Source organism: Stegostoma tigrinum, chromosome 11, assembly GCF_030684315.1.
Source record: "Stegostoma tigrinum isolate sSteTig4 chromosome 11, sSteTig4.hap1, whole genome shotgun sequence".
Classification (NCBI taxonomy): Eukaryota; Metazoa; Chordata; class Chondrichthyes; order Orectolobiformes; family Stegostomatidae; genus Stegostoma; species Stegostoma tigrinum.
Genome location: NC_081364.1, coordinates 41,450,541 through 41,470,346, shown reverse-complemented (window position 1 = coordinate 41,470,346; position 19,806 = coordinate 41,450,541). Strand labels below are relative to the sequence as shown.

At 38.1% G+C, this 19,806-nt stretch overlaps 1 protein-coding gene across 6 annotated transcripts in view; it reads right to left on the bottom strand.

Annotated features, from left to right (window-relative positions):
• The window catches only part of foxp1b (forkhead box P1b), a 483,509-nt gene that overhangs the window by 389,696 nt on the left and 74,007 nt on the right, over positions 1 to 19,806 (bottom strand). The window contains exon 3 of one of the 6 annotated variants that reach the window (XM_048547287.2): positions 12,845 to 12,952. The exons of the other annotated variants lie outside the window; for them this stretch is intronic. The gene's annotated coding sequence lies outside the window, so the exon portion shown is untranslated. The remainder of the gene's footprint in view (positions 1 to 12,844; positions 12,953 to 19,806) is intronic. 6 annotated transcript variants of the gene reach the window in all.

Here is a 19,806-nt window from a genome sequence, read left to right as displayed (position 1 = left end):
TATTTTCTGCTAGTCCAGATGACCCACGTAATACAGCATTGAAAGCACATTCTAATCTGGGGCGTAAGATCTCAAAGAAAAAGAAAAAAAGTAGTAAGTGTGGGAATAATTGACCAGACGTAGTGAATGTTGTTGTGCCAACAACCAGAAGGAGCTGGCAAAAATCAAGAAAAACATTGCGTGACTCAGAAAAGCACCAAAGTGTGGCATGAATATCATTTTATAATAACAGTACCCAACACGTACGTCCCTGGGAGAAAGCTGAGGTTCTGAAAAATGTGTTTAAAAATTCTGTTAATTTGGAATAAAGTGAAAATTACACAATTTCATTGTATCTAACATGACGTGAAAGAGAATATAACCACAGGAAAAATGATTATGTGTTGCAAACCAACATGAATGAACCTTCAAACCTTCAAGCCAGCAGGAACAAGAAAAATCACAAAAATATTGCAGCCAATATCCAGGAATTCTCTGCACAGTCATTTCAAGTTCTTGCCTGTTTTAAGCTGCAGCATATATTGAATTGGGGTTCTCTGACTCCAATGCAGTTTTGAGATACCAATGACCAAAGAATGCAGCCCACAATCTTCACCCAATGGTACCAGATATTAAACATTCTAACATTCCTTAAAGGAACTACTCCAGGATGTTCTAAATTAAAGGTTTTTGATAGCCCCTGCTGGTAAACTCACTCCCATAGAAAACATCCCTTGTTCTGTCCCACTGAGTAGAATCCAAGTTCTGCCCATCCTCATTGATAAGCTTAATGTGGTCACGTGCTGACCGTTAAAACTTCAAGGATACCTGGCCCTCAAAGCATCTCACATCAAACACAGTTGTATTGTTCACCACTTGCTCCATATCTATTATGTGAAAATCAACCCCTGTGACTTATATATAGCTGTTCTTTCAGCTAAAGTGAAAACATGATTCTGCTACAAGGTAGGTAAAGCACAAACTAAGAAATGGCCTTGAGCTTCCGAAACTCTTGTTGCCTACCTTGCAACAAATCACGATTAGATTAGATTCCCTACAGTGTGGAAACAGGTCCTTTGGCCCAACAAGTCCACACTGCCCCTTGAAGCATTCCACCCAGATCCATCCCCCTATAACCCACACACCCCTGAACACTACGGGCAATTTAGCATGGCCGATCCACCTAGCCTGCACATCTTTGGACTGTGGGAGGAAACCGGAGCACCTGGAGGAAACCCACGCATACACGGGGAGAATGTGCGAACCCACACAGACAGTCACCTGAGGTTGGAATCGAACCTGGGTCCCTGGTGCTGTGAAGCTGCAGTGCTAACCACCGAGCCACCATGCCACCCACTATTGCTGTGCTTACTGATCATACAGTGATCTGCGCTTGAGCAAAGCTTCATTTTAAAAATTCTCGTTCTTGTTTTTAAATCCCTCTGTTGTCCTGCCTGGTCCCAACTCTGTAATCTTCTCCAGCCTTATAATCCTACAAGATATCTTCACTCCTTTAATACTAGCCTCTTAAATATTGCATATTTTAGATGTGTTATCAATTGGAACAATGGCTTCAGTCTCCAGCACTTTAAATCTTTCTTCCCTTTCTAAACATTTTTGCCTCTCTACTTCTCTATTCTCCTTTAAAATGCTATTATAAACCTCATTCTCTGACCAAGCTTTTATTCATTTTTCTTAATATCACCTCATGTGCTCAGTGTCCAATTGTACTTTACAACATTCCTGTGAAGAGTAAGTATTGTGACATTTTACTATTTTAAAACGCTAAATGAATGCAAGACATTGTTGCTACCAGACCTATTTCAGCAAGCTGTTAAATGTGCTAGGTCTGTGGAGACTGCAGAGCAACACTGAATATTTTATGTATGTTATACAGAACAGGTATTTGACAAACAGTACTAAATATCACATGAACATATCCCTTCAAGCTAATGATATTACCTATACTGTTGTAAACAAATATATTGTTAATAAACCTTGTTTTCACAAAGCTAGGGGAACAAAGTAATCTCCAACTAAACCTAAAGAATAAAACCAACAATTGTTTATGCTGAAAATCTGAAAGAAAAACAAAAATTGCTGTTGAAACACAGCAGGTCTGACAGCATCAGTGGAGAGAATGCAGAGTTAACATTTCATTAGAACAAGTACTAGCTAGAAAAAGGTGAAATATGTGCTGAAGAGACTGGACAAGAGGAGATAAAAATTGAGTCAAGGTAGAAAGAAATAAGTTGCATCGGGCAGGAGCAGCAAGAAACAATGAGTCTATCAAGGCAGTCCGTTTTGTGGATTTTGGGATTGTAAAAAATGGCAGTCAACAGTGAACCAATAGCCATTTCTTGCACTTCATGTTTTGCACCAAGTGAGGGTGAAATTCAACTTCAGCAATAGTGCAATCTGACTGTAGGATGCTAACTATCTCTTCTACCTCCAGCAAGCTCTACCTCTTTGATTAGAATGAGTGTCCAGAAAGTGGCTGAAATATTAACCATCAGTTAGACCCATATCAAAGTTGTGTTTGATCCAAAAGCAAGTCAGACAATATATGGAGAAATTTTCAACTGGTACAAAAAGAAGCTATGAAGCAGATCCAATGATGAGCAATGAGCAATTTTCAGAGAGTTTTTTTTAAATTTGATGAGCAAGTGTATTTAGAAAAGTTAGATCCAATGTGCAAATGAATCGACATTGGGTTGCACACCGACATGCTGAAAGTGGAAGACTGCATAAACTGACCACAATACGTTATGCTTACCATTCAATCATAATAAATATTTCTATAATTATTATATTTTATTTCTCTTTGGCAACATTTATGAAACCATTCCTTCATGCCAACTTCATGGTCTTAGCAGACTTACAATTACAAGTTTATTAAAGAAGTCCACTCTTAATTTTCTAATAAAAATGTTAACTTAATATTTAACTTAGAAATCACTAAACATGATGAAATCCAATACATTTCAATCGACTGATTGCAAAAATACACACAGAATAAAACACCAAATATTTCTGCACAATTATGCTGCAGCTATTTTCTTCAGGTGGGCAAAAAATATCCCGTAACATCATTATGATGAACAGCAGAAGTGCTTTCCCTAGTTTTCTGACCAAAATTTGTCCGTCAATCAGCATTATAGAAGTTAATATTCTAATAATAATTTATCAAATTATTGGGGGAGCTCACTGTGTGCAAATTGGGTGCTGCATTTTACACATTAACAACAAACACACTTTAAACAATGCTTCATTACCTGCTTAATGATCACGAAGAGTGCCATATGTAAATACCAGTTTTTTTTGTTACATGTTTGACATATATTTAATTTAGAAACTGATTGTCTGGCTGGGTTAAGAAGGACAAAGTGTAATTCGACTATGAAAATAGGAAAGTTAGGCAATATCTGCTCCTGCACATGCAAGCAGAGTTGCTGACACCAAAGGTAGTCATCCTATTCTATTGAAAACTGAGACTGTTCTACCTTAGCTTCTTCATTGTTGGAAATATGGCAAACAGTGAGAAGAATAGTAGCATGTACCAGGCTCCAGTACTGTGGTCAGACTAATCAAACAGCATGAAATGGCACATGAAATTCAATGCAGCTGCCTGTGGCGTGATGGATTCTGAAAGTAAAGAATGAGGAGAGACAGAGGAATTTAAAAGAACAGAGAAACCCTAGGCCTTACAAACACTAATATTTGATTACAGCAGAGTAAGTTGATAAGACTGGTAAACGTACATGGTAAACGTGAATTTATAAATAGGGACAGAACGCAACATCAAAGAAGTTCTATTTAATCTTTATAAATCACTGGTTAGGTTTCAGGTACAGTGCTGGAGATAATTTAAACTGATCAATTCATTGTAAACCTGACAGGATGGACAATAATACACAGGAAATATGGGATGAGGGATTTTAGTTAGGTGAATAGATACAGAAACTGGGATTATTGTTTTAAAACAGAAGTAGTTAAAGTGAGGTTTAACTCAGATGTTCGAGAAATCATGGCATGTTATAATGGTCTGGAATTTGCCTCCAATGCAGATTCAATAAAGTACTTTTCACAAAGGGAATTGGATATATACTTGAAAATGAAAAACTTGCTGAACTATGGAGAAACAGGATTATGGGAAAAATTGGAAGACCCAGCCCAAGGGCAATGGGGTGAATGAGCTTTTCATGCTGTTTTAATTCTACATGTTTTCTGATTTTCTGGAATTAGTAAACAATTAATTTTAAAAGGTTCAAAAACTTTTTGCAGTTGTGTTTGTGCAACTTATGCTTCGACAAAGAAGGGTGCTACAGTTAAAGTTAAATAAATATTACTTTGCAATGAAATATTACATTTCAGCTAGGGTTATGCTTGAATCAGTATTTCTACATACTGGGAATAAAAATAAACTACACATTGTAATTCTACACTTAAGAGCACATGTGCATTTTCTAGACCCACTATATTAACTCCAAATGTGAGCAAATGTTAGAATTTGCACTCCTCCAAAGCTATTGTGAGGTAATGTTATCACATAATAAATGAAATTAATGTTCTCTGCAGTTGATATTCTGTGCTTAGAAATGAGATCTGCAGATTTCCACCAGTGCAAAATAAATATTATCCAAAGTTGATATCCATGGGTGGAAACAATGCCTCTCCCTTTTAAGATAATTTAGAAAAATAGTTGATAAATGTAAAGTAGCATCAGTTCAATAAAAAAAATTCAACACAAATATTTAGAAAGATGTCTTAACATCCCTAGGAGAACTTTAAGACTCAGTCAAGGATATGCCAAGTTACCTTTGACAAGCACTTTAAGTGAGGATTCAGAAAAATCTCACAGCTGAGATGTCTGGGGCAACAGAAGCCTATAGAGTGACAAATATAACCTGACACAGACCAATGAGAAGAAGGGCAATTTTGTTTAGGAAAAATCAAACTGCAGCAACCTCAAAAAACCCATTTTGACATTATGACCATAAGACAGAAAACATAGCAGCAGTCTCCCCCAGTGGTGGTGTTAGAGAGATTAGTTTAGGCATCAGTAGCTACAGATGAAACACTGACCTCGTATAGTTAGATAATTTTTCAAAAAACTATGCAGGTAATAAAATATAATAAATAAAATAGAATGCTCCAGGGGTCTGTGCAGACAAGGATAGTGAAAAGAAAATCTGTACGAGCACATTCAGTGGCTTCACAGAGTTAGATGGAACCTTGAAAATATGACACAGTGAAAACAAGACACCTAAATCTTAACCATGTAGTTAGAAAATCAGGTCATCATCAGGTAAAGTCAACAAAGGTTTATGAAAAGCAAATCACGTTTGACTGATTTGGTGGAATCTTTTTGGGTTTTGTAAATAAAGGGCATCCAGTAGATATAGCATACCTGAGTTTCCAAAATGTATTTGCTAAGGTACCACTCCACAGGTTGCCACCTGAGAGGGTTGTCAAGAACTCTGTCAAGTATCTGACTACCTGACTGCCCAACTATCAGCAGCAGCCTTGGGCTCATCCAAATTTTCAACAGCTGCACAGAAAGATGGAAGTGATGTATATTAAATTTCATTCCAAATATTAAAATTGAAATAAATGGGGCCAATTTTGGACTGCACACTCCCCCAGTCAGCTTTCCATCAGGGTATTAAACCCCTCCATTGAATATTAGTGCAATATATAGATTTCAAAATATAAAGCAATTTAACTAACTATTTTGACTTTACACTGTACAGCGAGTTAATAGAAATCTGCTAATAACTGCTACCTGGCTAATGGAGGAGAGCAGGATTATATATTTACACTCGATCTGATTATCATCCACTACCTATCGTGTCTTCATTTATGAGCAACAGTATGACCAACCACTAATTACTCAGCCCCACTCAATTGTGCTTAATAGTGTAAGACATCTTTGTGGAACTACATTACTACTATCGAAAATATTTTATAGGTCACAAAGAACAATTTTTTCCCAGCAGCAAGTGGTAATTTCAAAACAAGCAATATGATTTTTAGTACACACAAATATTCTCATGCTTTGTGAAAAGTGCACAGTTTTAAAAGTATTGATAATCCTCCAGTACTTTACTCACATGACCACCATCACAAATAATTCAGGAAATCCAGGCAGTGAATGTTGACAGATTATTTAACAATGAATTGCATCACAATTGAGTCCAGTCTGGTAATCAGTTGCCATAAATATGCATGGTCTGCATTCAGTGATGTCACTAGACAATGTTCACAATTGCTTTTAGAAAAAATATGTTCAAATCAAAATGACTTTTGATCTAAAGATCACTGAATTAAACTTCCATATTAACAACTGCCCACTTATTGGTGAATTCAACATCTGAATTGGAGGTGGCTCTGTGGTTATCACTGTTGTCTCACAGCGCCAGGGTCCTGGACTCAATTCCACTCTTGAGCAGCTGGAGTTTGCACATTCTGCCCATGTCTGTGTGGGTTTTCTCTAGGTGTTCTTGTTTCTACCCACAGTCCAAAGACATGTAGGTTAAGCAGACTGGCCAAGGTAAATTGTTCATAGTGTCCAAGGATGAGCAGGCTAGATGGATTAGCTATGGGAAATGTGGGGTTACATGGATAGAGGAATGGGTCTGGATGGGATGCTCTTTGGAGAGTCAGCCTGGACTTGATGGGCCAAATGACTTGCTTCCACACTATAGGGATTCTATGAATTCTTCAAATCAATACTTCTCCAGTTCAGTAAGTGACAATTCCCTCACTGTTCTGTGGTACAATCTTTAAACTTTCTATGAGTTATTTTCAAATAAAATTGCCAAGCATTCACAACAGTAAAGAACCAAGTTATGTCCCCTTTAAAGAAATATTCAACTTGCACCGAAAACCTCCCTCAGCAAACTCTAATGTTAATTCCATCAGCCAATATTGCCATAAAGACTTGCAGCGAAAGATATTTATATGTGGAAGCCACATTTTTTACGAAATACATTGTGTAATACTACAGTCAAGATTCTTTAGATTTTCTCTGCTTTTTTGGGTATCATTTTCTCAGTAAATAAATCCAAATAGAAAAACCAAACAAAAACACTAATTGATACAACAACATTTTTAAGATGAAATTAACTGTGCAGTAAAAAATGTCCTGGCAAAACATGAAAATATAGTTGTTAAATCCATGGTAAGTCTACTAACCAAAAGACAACCTCAATCATCACTTTACAAGTAATTCAGCAAGCACTGACTATGAAGACATCTGCATAGTCTCAAACAAAACAAGGGATTCATGCCAGATTGGAGTAACGTTCATACATAGTGCACATTGAAATTTTACAGGGTTTCTTCATCAGTAAACATATCAATAGATGTTCAAGAAGAGCAAAAACAATGTACAGCATAACATAATTTCTGAATAGGTAGCAATGGATGCATTTTTCACACTAGTGTAGAGAAATTCTCAAAACCTATCCAAGTGTATGAGTTAAATACATTATTGAACCAGAACAGCATGCATGACAATACTTAAAGGATATAACATTACAAGAACAAGCATCAAAACAACAAAATATTCAAAGCACAAATTAAAATTATTTGAAATAGTCTAGAAGCAAATTACAATCTCATAACAGAACTTTTGTCTGTTAGTAATGAAAATTTAAAGAAACATTGGTTATGTCATTTCAGCATTATTAAACACATTCATAAAAGTGCAATTTACTATTTTCTTCAGGGCAATACAATGTGCACGATAACAACATCCATTGGAACAAAGCCAGCAATCACAGCCAGCACTGATAACCAACAATCTGTACTGGGCCTCTCACATAGATGCAATGGTCAAGAAGGTACAACAATGCCTCTTCTTCCTCAGGCTGCTTCGGAAATTTGGCATGTCCAGAAGAATCCTCACCAACTTTTACAGAAGCACCACAGAAAGCATACCATCCGGTTGCATAATGGTCTGGTACAGCAACTGCTTTGCCCAGATCCGTAGGAAACTACAGGAAGTTATGTGCACAGCCCAGGCCATCATGAAAGCCAACCTCCCATTCATGGATTCTATTTACACTTACTGCTGCCATAGAAAAGCTGTCAACATCATCAAAGACCCCACCCAGCCAGTAAAGCTCTCTTCCAATCTCTTCTGTTAGGCAGAAGATACAGAAGCTAGAATACACGCACCAACAGGTTCAAGAACAGCTTCTTTGCTGCTGTTGTAAGACTGCTGAATGGACTCTCTAACTTTAATTAATGTTGGTCTTGCTGGTGTTGATCTTGTTTTGCACATCTGCTGTGCAGTTGTAACCTGTATGCCTACCTCGGTCTAAGCATCCCAAGATCTATATGTCCTTGTCTGCTATGATCTGCCTGTACTGCTCGCAAAGCAAAACTTTTCACTGTAGTTAGGTACATGTGAATTCAACAAATCACATCAAATCAAATCACTTTTAAAGGCACTAAGTAAACCATAAAAACACTGAAATAGTGCCCTCCAATGCAGACAAACAATCAATTGAAGTGATCTTCCTGTTAAATGAAGCATGCTATTCAAAGGAAGTGCCATATTGGTGACCAGGCACTGGAAGCATTTCTATTCAAATAGGGGAATTCACAAATGAGAACAGTGGGCATCACCATACTCATCAGTCTTCTCATTTTCCATTCCCAAGTTCAACTGGAAAAGAAGAAAATGATAGAACTCAGCAATGAGAATTTGTTGGGCTGTGAGAAAGAAAATGGTAGATAACAAGATAGGCACTGAGGTGTTAATATGCACAATAGGTTCCCAAGAAAGTCAGACTTTTCTTCTATCAGATGAAATAGTGTAACAAAGATAGCAGTGTCATGTGAGAAGCGAGGCAATGAATTATTAGCATGAATAATGATAGCAATATATGGAAAATAGAACTTTTAACTGTTTCTGGAACTGTGTGCTGTAATAAAATAATTTAGATACTCAATATTTGAAAGTAAACTCAGCAAGTTGATGCCTATTATATTATAACAATATATATAACATATATTCAAAAGGTTGACAACCACTCACATATGAAAAAGAAAAATCACAAAAGAGACTTTAAATTGAATTCAGTTACTTAGCACCTCTTTTAGTAGCTTATTTGGTGACAATCTGCAGTATCGTTGAACAAAGGAAAGACTTGGCTTTTATAAGTGCAGGAGATTTGTAATTCCTTTCATACTCGAGGAGTGAAAACTCAAAATACCCAGTCAGTCATGTCACATTTGTCGAAAGAAAACTAATGTTTCTGACCAATAAAAGGTCATCAATCTGAAATGTTAACTCTGTTGCTATCTCACTATCTCGAGCATGTTCGGTAATTTCAGGTTTCCAGCAACGGCTTTTGTGACAGATTGAAGATTTAGTTTGCTACCAGCTTGCTTAAGACACAATATTTCATTATCTGATCCAAAAATTTCCAAGAAAACTAACCTGTCCCTGCAATGTCTGTGCTGTGGTTCCATACCAACAATTCACTGATGGAATAAGTGGTTCATGAAGGATACAATAGGTATGTGGGTTTAACCAGCAACACGCATAAAATCTGGTCTCTTGGAAAAACAGAGGACCTGCAGAAATGTGCTCCCTTTTATAATGATGTTGTTGGCTAGCTGGGGTAATGGTTAAGTATTTTTTCCAAAGAACCTCTAATCTTCTCAATGTGCCTAGCACTACAATTGAGATGAAGCCTTTAAGAGATTCTGGAAGAATCATTGCCAAACAAAAGGTCAGAAACTTAGATAGAAGATTCATTAGAATAATACCATAAATGTGAGGTTATAATTTTTTTAAAAATCAAATGTGGCTTCTACACTGAAGCAGGAAAGGTTAAAGGATGTAACAGAGATCAAAAGCATGAGAAATTTTGACTGGGCAAACCACTGAATCAATAACAGGAGTTTTAGGCTGATATTATCGTGAGAGAAGTGTGATTTAAGGACATACAAAATTTTTAGACCATAGGTTATTGATATTGCATCAGGGATTGATCTGTTATTTAAAATGGAATGGGTTATGTATTGGAAAAGAAATAATGGAGGAGAAAAAAAAGAGATGATACCAGTTAGTTTAGATGAAAAGCTGATGTGACAACTTGAATAATTGACCTCATGCTCTCCTTCTACATTCTGATTTATAAAATTTGTCCTGTCAGTTGCTTTGCTGAGTGCAACACTAATGGGTTAAATGTGTTACTCTAGAATTCTGAAATGACTGCTATCTAATGCATGAATAGTACACGTATTCAGCATCACCAATCACAATTTACAAGCACATGTGAAGATGACTATTAAGTAACATTTCATGAAGCTTTGATGCACTTGCATTAATTACAACACAACTGCCATTGTCAGCAATTAACTGATCCTGAAAAACATGGACAAAACAGTCAAGTGGAGTTCAAATGTAGACATTAATTTGCTCCCTGTAAAGGACATAATCGAAGGTAGTATAATAACTTTTATCAAAGAATCTCTCAGTTTTCCCAAATCTATGGCTGAAAGAGAAAGAAAAACCACATCAAAACATTTAGCTCTACTTTTACTGAGTCAACCAAGAAACCAAATGGAATAGATCCAATGGACTGCAGCACTTCAAGAAGGCAGCTCACCATTATCTTCTCAAGGATAACAGGGGATGGACGAGAAATCCTGGCCTAGCCAATGATGCTCACATCACTTGAATGCTTTTTTAAAAATTTACTTAGTGACAATGAGAAAATTATTCCATGTGGTCAGTGCTACTTCTGTAGAATGGATGATTATTTACATTGTAAGCAATATGATTTTTTATTTTAATTTTTTTAAAAATTTCATTTTTCACTTCAAACAACACAGAAATTGTTGAATTGATATTGACATCTTTACTCTGTGTATACTGTAATAGATATCTCTTCAGATTTATGTTTTAGTTCAATTTTGTTATACAAAGACTGATGAAATGATTTCTTAAACTGGATGGAATTCATTTACAGTGTGAGATAGGGGTATTGAATGCGATCAGAGTCTTTCTCCACACTTACGTTTGATCAGGTACATCAGTGGCTAAACACAATTCATGTATTCTTCAGGCTCTCAATGACCTGATCAGTGATACAGTTTTCCACAACAGTGTATCGAGGTCAAACGGAGGTTTACTTTGCTTTTGCAATGCTATGGTGGAATCACAGGTTTGAGATAAGGATTTATGAGTAGTGGCCTAGGTTTTTTTCAAGTTTTCTTTGAAATACATTTTTGCCGTAATGATCCATCTACTTTATGCTAAACGCTGATTCAGCAGTTGGGTGAGCCATGATAGAATTTGATTCAGACCATCATCTCTGCAAGTATAATAGGATTTTAAATATTATGCACAAGTTAAGACATTGTTCCCTCTTCTGACTCCAACAACTAGTAGTTATTGTTATGAAGTTTTGGGGCTATGGGCCACATACCGTTAGTGGCTCTGAACAGCATAAGGATTACCCTTCCAGCTGTATACAAAAGATACATTTGGCATTAGTTACACTGGAGTTCAGGAAACATCCTTTCATCCATTTTCTGCTCAATTAGTCACGCATAAACTTCTACTAGCAGAGCATACTAACATGTAATTTTGTGAAAACGCACATAACCACAAGCAACTAAAAAATCAACACTAAGTCAAACAACTAACCGTCTATCAAGGCACATTTGGAGATTCAGATCTTTCCTCATGTAGTCAATGCACAAGTATATGGCATGATGTGACATGCAACCATACAGAACAATAAGGCAGAGGTTATTTTTCTGATCTTTGCAGTCAAACACACCTGCTGGTTAATTCACAAACTTGAAGAGGACATAGAAAAGGATGAAAAAAGACAAAACTAGAAAGTTTTTGAGATTCAAAACCAACAACGTGTTTGGAGAATTAGGCACAGAATAAGCAATGTGGAAGCCAAAAGATTTGCTATGGCAAACAAAAGAAGAAACCAATTAAAACATCTCAAAAGTCAGACAACATCTGCATACAAATTCTAAGTCTCCTTCTCAGGAATTGAAGATAATTAAATCAACACCATAAAGGAAATGAATCAAGTGAAATGGAATGGAATAGGTGAACCCACACCTGCATGGAAATGAAGAGAACCTCTGAAGTGCTTGTGAAAAAAAACACAGGATGATTGAACAGCAGAGCTGATGTAAGTAAGCAGAAAAAATATCCATGACAGAAATTTTAAAAATAGTAAACATACACATACTGTCATACAGAGTGAAAAGCCAAAGACCTTTTGATTTAAGCAAAACAGGATCCAGTAACCCAGGAATATGGTGAATGATGATCACTGTGCCTACAACATTCTGAAGCAAGTCTCCATCCCACGTACCAGTCCACACTATGCACCCTATCCCAGAAAAGCAAGCTTGCTTAGTCCACATTTCCAATGCTTAATCTAAGATAGTTTATCTGAACAGTGGAGAAGACAAATAATTCAGTCCTGAGTGTAAGTCAGATTAAAAACTGAAACAGCTAGCAGAAGGACATTGCAGTCACACACAGAACAGCTGAGTTCAGCAAAGGTACTGCAAAATTTGTGTTTAATTTTTCGAAACACAGGCTGCACTGTAAGCAGTGCAGGACACTAGACTACAGGTTGCACATGCAACATGAGTGTTCTCATAGAAGGAGCACTTGTGACTCTGGATAGTGGTGTCAGAGGATTTGAATAGACAACTGAATGGTTTGGCAGAAATATTTACTCAGAGGAAAGCAATATGCATTGTCCAGATGATGAACCATGGATAGGCAGGAAGTGACTGGACAAACTTTAAAATTCAGGCTTGCTGCTCCGTTCCCACCACTTGCAACTTTAATTATACTCACTGTACTTTATTGGCTAAGGCATCAGCATGGAGCAAACGGGAGCCTCTAAAGTTTATCCAAATTAATGAAGCAGTCAAGGTTGTCTGTCAGATGAAGGCAAGACTGCAACTGTTAAAAAGAAGAGGAAGTCCATGTCAAGTCAAGAAATGATGTGACCAAAAGGAGTAGAACAGCTGTCAAGCTTTCTTTAGGTAGTTCCCACCTGGATTAAATGACTTGGGACTGTCCATGACGTACCCACCTACTATAGCTCACTCACCAAGATAAAAATTAAGCCATGTTATTAGTTGGTCCCTGTCTAATTTTTTTTTGAGTCAATTATTTTTCTCTAATATATTGTGTCTAACATGCCCGTCTTTCACTACTTTCTGAATTGAATCTTATGTACAGTCTCTAATCATTAAAAATACTAAAGCAAACCGTGAAAGCATAATGATAAAAAAACTAAGATGTTCGAAATTTGCTGTGAGCAAAGTAAGTTCTGTTCAAAATATATGGGTTTAATCATGTATCACTATGCCAATTCCACATTGAATTGAGCCCCTCAAACTGAGCTGCCAATTTAGTAGATTTAACACTTGGTGAAAATATTCTTCTCTCCATTTAATATGGAGATGATCAATTCATACTGACAAAAAAAATTCCACTTGGCAGAGGTTTTACTGACACGTGAATAATTTCCTTTCCCTCCTTCAATTTTTTTTTTAATTGCTCAGAAACCAGGTGTTGTGGGTGATTTTTTTTTCTCTCCTTGTCTACCCATATAGATCTGAAACTAGAACAGGGAAGGTAAGTATTTAGAATCATTATTTAAGACAGACTAACTGAGCAAAAAATATTACATGGGATATAAAATTAATTCTGTATGTTTAGATACTCTATTGTCATTGGTCATTCTGGTAAGATGTGAGCAAATCAAACATAATGTTCTGCTCTGCCTGCTAACAAACCAAACAGAACCACTCTAAAATTCATTACCAAGTTTGCCTCCCCACATCTAACCATATGGATTTAAAAAAATTCAACCAAACAAACATGTTTTTTATTTGTCTGTGGTGCAGAGTCATCTGGTGTATATTAACTACTTGCCAATAAAAAAAACGTTGCTTTATTTCATTGCCATAGGTAGCTAAGCCGTTTTACTGCACTAAACTTGTGCAACTACTGTACCAGCACATTTCTTGGCACTTACTGGATAATGTATTTCAGGCTTTACTGGAATTTATACCCAATTGGAAACATTTGGTCAGTCTTCCTGTTAGTGTGATCTAGTCTTTAAGTTGAATGTCTGAAAAAGATTCAATGCAAAAGAATTCAAAGGATTCTGTAACAAAAATCATCTTCTGACAATAGATTTTGAACAGCTGAAAACACTTGCCTTGCTTTCTCAAATAGCCAATGTTTTATCACTGGTAGGAAATAAATTTACAAATTATGAAAGGACTTCAAATAACACAATAACATTACACTTTAATAAAATTTCAAGGATGGATTTTACCCAGCTATGGGATCATTTTTCATGCTGTGCAACTCACAGCAATCTAAAGTCATTGGCACATGCAACAAAACGTGCAAATGTTTGCCAGAAATGGACCAAAAATGACAAAAGATTCCAGGGGAAAAAGGGGTAAAGAGTGCATGTTTGAAACCCAAAATTATTTAGATATTTTAAATCATTTTTCAGGATATGTCTGTGACATGATACTTGAACTAACCAATCTGTGAACTTGCACTGTCTGACATGCAACTATTAGATTTTGCTAGACTTAACCTAAAATAACTCTGCAGTTGATAAAATATGGCTGTTCAGTGAAATAAACTTTTCTCTGCACCCACTACTATTACAAATCATACCTGCTGATTTAAGCAACTTTGTAAGTTATTTGAAATCTTAAACCAGTGGACAGGGATAAGCCACATAATAAGTACAAGAAATACAAGTGGGACACATGAAATACCTCAGGTGTATATTTTTGCTGGTCCAATTTTAAGATACTGATGGATTTTGAAGTTTTCACAATGTGTGCTTGCAAGTTCGAACTTCAGTAGTCTGAAGTCTATATTAAATCAACTGCGATTTCTCATATTTAACTTTGTCAATGATGTATACAGAAGAATTTTGTAAAACTTACCTCTGATATTTTACAAGAATAACAGGTTTGATGATTTAGTGATAAAATGCTATACTTGCTTTGTAAAAATGCAAGAACTAGGCAGCAAGACCACCAGCTTCTGCAATAGGCATTTGCAATTACACATCACATAGGCACTATTCAGAGCACTTCACAAATGGAAGGGGAAACAAGCAGGTAGTAACAAATTCTGAAGGGTGGCATTAACAGTATGAAGAAATAGGCTTTGAAAAGATCTGGAAGGCAAGAAAAAAGGTAACAAAGCATTTTGTTTTGAAACTGGATTATGGGCACGACAGCAAAGTGATACTATTGGCGGAACTATTAACAAATAGAATTCAGAGCAATTGAATGGATTATTCAATTAAAGCTCTGGACTCAAGAAGATTTCCATTGCATGAAGTGAGAAGGATAATGAGATTTGAAGATCTTAACAAGGATCTTCAAATTGATCTTCTGGGAATAGGAAGCCACTGGAGTTTGTGGTGGAAGAAATGATGGGCGTCAAGGACATTGTACTAGACATGGATCAGAAGAGTTCCAAATCAGTTGGAGGTTTGTGAAAGATGTGTCAAGGGTGCTTTTGACAACAATGTTTCCAACTCAATCAGAATGCAAAGTGGTACCCTTATCAAAGTAAGATGGCAAACAGATAATATTAAGTTTGTTTTGTTTGTTGCTTTGCACTATTTTTACTTCTGTGGAAGTGGAACCTTCGGTAGTACTCTTGTTGAAAATTTAATTTCCACTGGAATGAATTTTGAGTCATTACTCTCATTTCCTACAAAACCACACAAGTCAAATCAGCAGATGTATATCTACCAAATATATCAGAATTGTTTTATCTACATGCGAATGAGTACCTGATTCTATAATTTCCCAAACATACATTCTCCCCTTGAGTAGCTATGCAATGAACTCTTACAACTTTGTTACCACACTGTAAATATGCAAGTTCTTCTGCCGGCACCATTGAAAAGTTCCTGACAGGCCAGGAACTTAAACTTTCCAATTTTAATTCTGAGATTTAAATGCTTATAGAATCACAGAATTTTACAGTAAAGAAGGAGGCCATTCAACCCATTGTGTCTGTACCAGTTCCTGAAGAAGCTTCCCAGATGGTTCCACTCCACAGCCCTCTAAGTTCATCAGTTACAAATATATATATTAAAAAACTAACTCTCTTTTGAAACCTCACATGGAATATGCCTCCATCATTCTCCCAGGTAGCACATTCCAAATCCTAACAACTGTCTATGTAAAGAAGTTTGTCCTCCTAGCTTCTCACTCCTCGCTCTCTTGCTGACATTTTTGAAGTTGTGGCTCCTATTGCTACGCTGTAGCAATTTACAACAGTTATTCTATTGCTACATCTTGGTGATTTAAACACTGAAGCACAATAAAAAGAAATACAAACAATGGAAAAGAATTGTGGCTACAGAGAATAAAAAGACAAGAGATTTGTTTTGGATACATGAAAAAGACATATGGAGAGAGAGAACAGACATCGTGACTCCAAGCCTTCTGTAGCTGCTAAAGTTGATGAAAAACAACAGCGATTTATACTCTAGAATATTGACTGCTACCTTTTTTTTAAGTTTAGCTTTTTGTTGATTACTAAATTGTCCCACTGTGGCAAGCAAATCCCTGTCCAAAATGTCCTGTCTGCTCTCAAAACATTTTACAAAGAATTATATGAAAGTATCACTGTTTTCATCATTACAACATATGCTTTCTGAAAATGAGTCATACTGGGCTCAAAACGTTAACTGTTTCTCTCTCCACAAGATGCTGTCAGATTTGGCGACTTTCTCCAGCACTTCCTGTTTTTATTTCAGATTTCCAGCATTCACAATGTTTTGTTTCCATGTAAAATATAACTTGGTACGAGGCAAAATGGTAGTGCAACAAACTACTCAACAATATATGTCTAATCGAACAGTAAATTTTAGTCCTACCTTCAGGTCAGAAAATAAGTGCTTCCCCTTAAAGTCAAGAGTAACAATCATTTCATGCAACTCTTACGTAACAGCGGAATCACAACTCAGCAAGGAGCAGACTGGTTGCTCACCTATTCAGGCTGATAGTATCTGTCACATGCCAGTCTAAAATGAGCTTAAAATGGGCTTTGAAAAGTGCACGCACAAAGTACTTGAAGGAAATTAGAATGACCTCAAATAGTCTGCTTTAAGTGTCTATTGCGAAAGCACTCCCAACAACTCAATTTTCTTTTAAGTGCAATGAGCTAAAACTTTCTAAACTAATAACATCGACCTTGATCTGAAGATTGCAATAAGCAGTCCCAAACATCACCTGTTACAAGAAATAATAAAGTTTTATGAGTCACCATATCACAATTTTAATTCTAGAAATAGTACAAGTTTAAAAAAAAGTATATTGCAATAGCATTTTGTTATACTTTCCTCCTTGCCTTCTCTTAAGGAGGCCTGTATACATTTGTACAACAATGGGTGCCTACAGTCGAGCACATGTTAGTCCTACTCAGACAATACATGACAGAAAGCTGGCAAAGAGAACAGAATGGAATTCTTCTTTTACAGTTTTTGAGAGATTAAGGACTGGAGAATGCTATGACTTTTCTTCCAACTTCAAAAATTGATTTTGAGGATACTGGAATGACTTAAGATGTAACATTGTCTGTTCATACAAAATATTCAGGTACATGGCGAATCATCATAGTCCACAAGTGATAACAAAGTCATCTTTGAGGGCAATAGGGAGATTCAACCCTAACAAAGAAGACTAGTGTAATTATAAACAAAGGTTACACATTTGGATGCAAAAGAGTAAAATATAAGATGAGGATACAGTAAATGCTTTCGTCACCCTGATAGAGCTAGGTACATTTAAATACTGTCTGCCTAATGTTGCTCATAGAGCTCCATACAATGGACTATACCGATATTAATGAGACTGCGGACTGATGCTATGGCAAGCCCAAGAATGAGAGTTACATCCTGTGGAAATGAATTATTTGTCTAGTGAAACTTACACAAACTGCATTCTGAAATGATAAAATGTAGGTCAAGCACTCAAAAAAAGCAACAAGGGGGCCTAAAAGAAGGCCTGTGATCAGACAGAGGGCTTATTGCAAAGGAATCTTTTTAAGAAGGGGCAGAATAGCTGAACCAGATTTCAGTGAGATTCAGGCCACAACAGCGAGGTTCACAGTCCCACTTCCTACTGACAAAAGGGGTGGCCATGGGCACCCGCATGGTCCCCAGTTATGCCTGCCTCTTTGTAGGTTACGTGGAACAGTCCCTCTTCCGCACCTACACAGGCCCCAAACCCCACCTCTTCCTCCGTTACATTGATGACTGTATTGGCGCCGCCTCTTGCTCCCCAGAGGAGCTCGAACAGTTCATCCACTTCACCAACACCTTCCACCCCAACCTCAAGTTCACCTGGGCCATCTCCAACACATCCCTCACCTTCCTGGACCTCTCAGTCTCCATCTCAGGCAACCAGCTTGTAACTGATGTCCATTTCAAGCCCACCGACTCCGACAGCTACCTAGAATACACCTCCTCCCACCCACCCTCCTGCAAAAATTCCATCCCCTATTCCCAATTCCTCCGCCTCCGCCGCATCTGCTCCCACGATGAGGAATTCCACTCCCGCACATCCCAGATGTCCAAGTTCTTCAAGGACCGCAACTTTCCCCCCCACAGTGGTCGAGAATGCCTTTCACCGCGTCTCCCGCATTTCCTGCAACACATCCCTCACACCCCGCCCCCGCCACAACCGCCCAAAGAGGATCCCCCTCATTCTCACACACCACCCCACCAACCTCCGGATACAACGCATCATCCTCTGACACTTCCGCCATCTACAATACAACCCCACCACCCAAGACATTTTTACATCCCCACCCTTGTCTGCTTTCCGGAGAGACTACTCTCTCCATGACTGCCTTGTTCGCTCCACACTGCGCTCCAGCCCCACCACACCTGGCACCTTCCCCTGCAACCGCAGGAAGTGCTACACTTGCCCCCACACCTCCTCCCTCACCCCCATCCCAGGCTCCAAGATGACTTTCCATATTAAGCAGAGGTTCACCTGTACATCTGCCAATGTGGTATACTGTATCCATTGTACCCGGCATGGCTTTCTCTACATTGGGGAAACCAAGCGGAGGCTTGGGGACGACTTTGCAGAACACCTCCGCTCGGTTCGCAATAAACAACTGCACCTCCCAGTCGCGAACCATTTCAACTCCCCCTCCCATTCTTTCGATGACATGTCCATCATGGGCCTCCTGCAGTGCCACAAGGATGCCACCCGAAGGTTGCAGGAACAGCAACTCATATTCCGCTTGGGAAGCCTGCAGCCCAATGGTATCAATATGGACTTCACAAGCTTCAAAATCTCCCCTTCCCCCACCGCATCCCAAAACCAGCCCAGTTCGTCCCCTCCCCCCACTGCATTACACAACCAGCCCAGCTCTTCCCCTCCCCTCACTGCATCCCAAAACCAGCCCAGCCTGTCTCTGCCTCCCTAACCTGTTCTTCCTCTCACCCATCCCTTCCTCCCACCCCAAGCTGCACCTCCATTTCCTACCTACTAACCTCATTCCACCTCCTTCACCTGTCCGTCTTCCCTGGACTGACCTATCCCCTCCCTACCTCCCCACCTATACTCTCCTCTCCACCTATCTTCTTTTCTCTCCATCTTCGGTCTGCCTCCCCCTCTCTCCCTATTTATTCCAGAACCCTCACCCCATCCCCCTCTCTGATGGAGGGTCTAGGCCCAAAACGTCAGCTTTTGTGCTCCTGAGATGCTGCTTGGCCTGCTGTGTTCATCCAGCTT